Consider the following 2,609-nt stretch of genomic DNA (forward strand, 5'->3'; position numbering starts at 1 on the left):
CAGACCTCCCTTTTGCTCACTGGCAACTTTCAGATAATAGTAATTTTTTGCTGGGAACTGAGAGGTGCTAAGAAGGGATATCCACTCCATTTGTAGCACTTTGCAACTGAGGAATGTGGCCAGACTTTCAAAATGAAAAAACTAGAACTCTTCTTGTACAACAGAGATGTGTGTTGGGGTCTCAAGCACCTTAAGGTATTAGGGCTCATGCAGTGCAGAGGTCCATCTCTGCAGAGTTTATGGGAGGATCGAAGCATTAGCTGTGAGACACTCCAACCTACAGGATTTGGGGAAAGGCCCACAGGTGGTGGTTAACTCTGTCCACGCTGAGCTCTTTGGAATGTCCACAGCTATGTGAATTTGTTGGTGAAGTGTGCACTGAATGAGACAAGGGTCCTCAGGAGCCATTAGAGGTTTGTGCATCATCTTTAATTTAATTTGGTGAACAGCTCATTTAATTCATTTAAATGTTACTAAATACATTTTATTTAATAAACCCACTGAAAAAGCCACCCAAAAAACCCCTCTTAGTTTCCAAATAATTTAACATCACTAAGCCACAGTAAACTTAGTTAGCATGTCATTTACAAATTCAAGCACTTAAAAGCAAGGACATGAGCAAGTAAGAACATCATATTTCACACTATTCACATAACTAAACATGTTAAACCCTAATTCTTATAAGCAAAGGCCCATATGTGCTTTAATTTCATAGCTTTATAATACTCCATATGATGATTGTATTGCTTCGTCTAACCAAGAACTCACATATGCTGCTGCAAAATCAAACTAAATTCTGCAGAAAGCCCCACTGTTTCACTATTTCCTTATGCACCCCCTTCTGTCTGTATCTCTTTGGTGTCTCTTGTTTTAGACTGTAAATTCTTTGGGGGTAGAGATAATCTTTTTGTTCTGTGTTTGTACAATACCTAACACAATCTGGTCCTAGTCCATAACAGGGGTGCCTCCATGCTAATGCAATGCAAATAATAACCTCCCCAGCACTTTTTTAGGGGGGCACCTAAAGCGTGACACAGATCAGGATTATGGGGAATCAATACATTAGCTGGATGCTTTTGCTAAAATGGTCATTAGTGACATGATGGTTCCCAGTGCTGAGGTTTGAGGTACCCTCTGTAGGTTTCAGAGTTAATGCTCCATTGTGAAGAAAGGCTCAGGCCGCACAGTCCAGGCCATGCCAGGCCAGCACCGCAAATTTGCGGATGATACTAAACTGGGAGGAGTGGTAGATACGCTGGAGAGCAGGGATAGGATACAGAGGGACCTAGACAAATTGGAGGATTGGGCCAAAAGAAATCTGATGAGGTTCAATAAGGATAAGTGCAGGGTCCTGCACTTAGGACGGAAGAACCCAATGCACAGCTACAGACTAGGGACCGAATGGCTAGGCAGCAGTTCTGCGGAAAAGGACCTAGGGGTGACAGTGGACGAGAAGCTGGATATGAGTCAGCAGTGTGCCCTTGTTGCCAAGAAGGCCAATGGCATTTTGGGATGTATAAGTAGGGGCATAGCGAGCAGATCGAGAGACGTGATCGTTCCCCTCTATTCAACATTGGTGAGGCCTCATCTGGAGTACTGTGTCCAGTTTTGGGCCCCACACTACAAGAAGGATGTGGAAAAATTGGAGAGAGTCCAGCGAAGGGCAACAAAAATGATTAGGGGACTGGAACACATGACTTATGAGGAGAGGCTGAGGGAACTGGGATTGTTTAGTCTGCAGAAGAGAAGAATGAGGGGGATTTGATAGCTGCTTTCAACTACCTGAGAGGTGGTTCCAGAGAGGATGGTTCTAGACTATTCTCAGTGGTAGAAGAGGACAGGACAAGGAGTAATGGTCTCAAGTTGCAGTGGGGGAGGTTTAGGTTGGATATTAGGAAAAACTTTTTCACTAGGAGGGTAGTGAAACACTGGAATGTGTTACCTAGGGAGGTGGTAGAATCTCCTTCCTTGGAAGTTTTTAAGGTCAGGCTTGACAGAGCCCTGGCTGGGATGATTTAGTTGGGGATTGGTCCTGCTTTGAGCAGGGGGTTGGACTAGATGACCTCCTGAGGTCCCTTCCAACCCTGATATTCTATGATTCTATGGTTATAGTGCAGTCTCATTCCAGCTCATCTGCACCGCCAGGATGATTAACCCCCCTAGATTCCTTAGAGACTAACCAGTTTATTTGAGCATGAGCTATGCATCCGATGAAGTGAGCTGTAGCTCACGAAAGCTCATGCTCAAATAAACTGGTTAGTCTCTAAGGTGCCACAAGTACTCCTTTTCTTTTTTCTTTTTACGAATACAGACTAACACGGCTGTTACTCTGAAACCCCTAGATTCCGGGGCTCCTTCCTGCAGCAAAGACACAGGGTCAAACTTCTCCACGGCCATACGCTCAGCCTCATCCCCGCTTCCCGATTGGTCAGTCGCTGCCTAACCCTCGCTCGCCATTGGCTGTTCCCGTTTCCTCTACTCTCACTCTATTCGGTCAGTACCAGCTGTGATTGGCTAGGCTGGATGGGACTCCGCCCAGCCCGGACGCGAGCCCTAAGCCGAGGCGCGGTGGCGCGATCGGGCGATGCGGTGACGTGCGGCTTTCCGGG

The sequence above is a fragment of the Natator depressus genome, chromosome 2 (genome assembly GCF_965152275.1).
Source record: "Natator depressus isolate rNatDep1 chromosome 2, rNatDep2.hap1, whole genome shotgun sequence".
Taxonomy (NCBI): Eukaryota; Metazoa; Chordata; order Testudines; family Cheloniidae; genus Natator; species Natator depressus.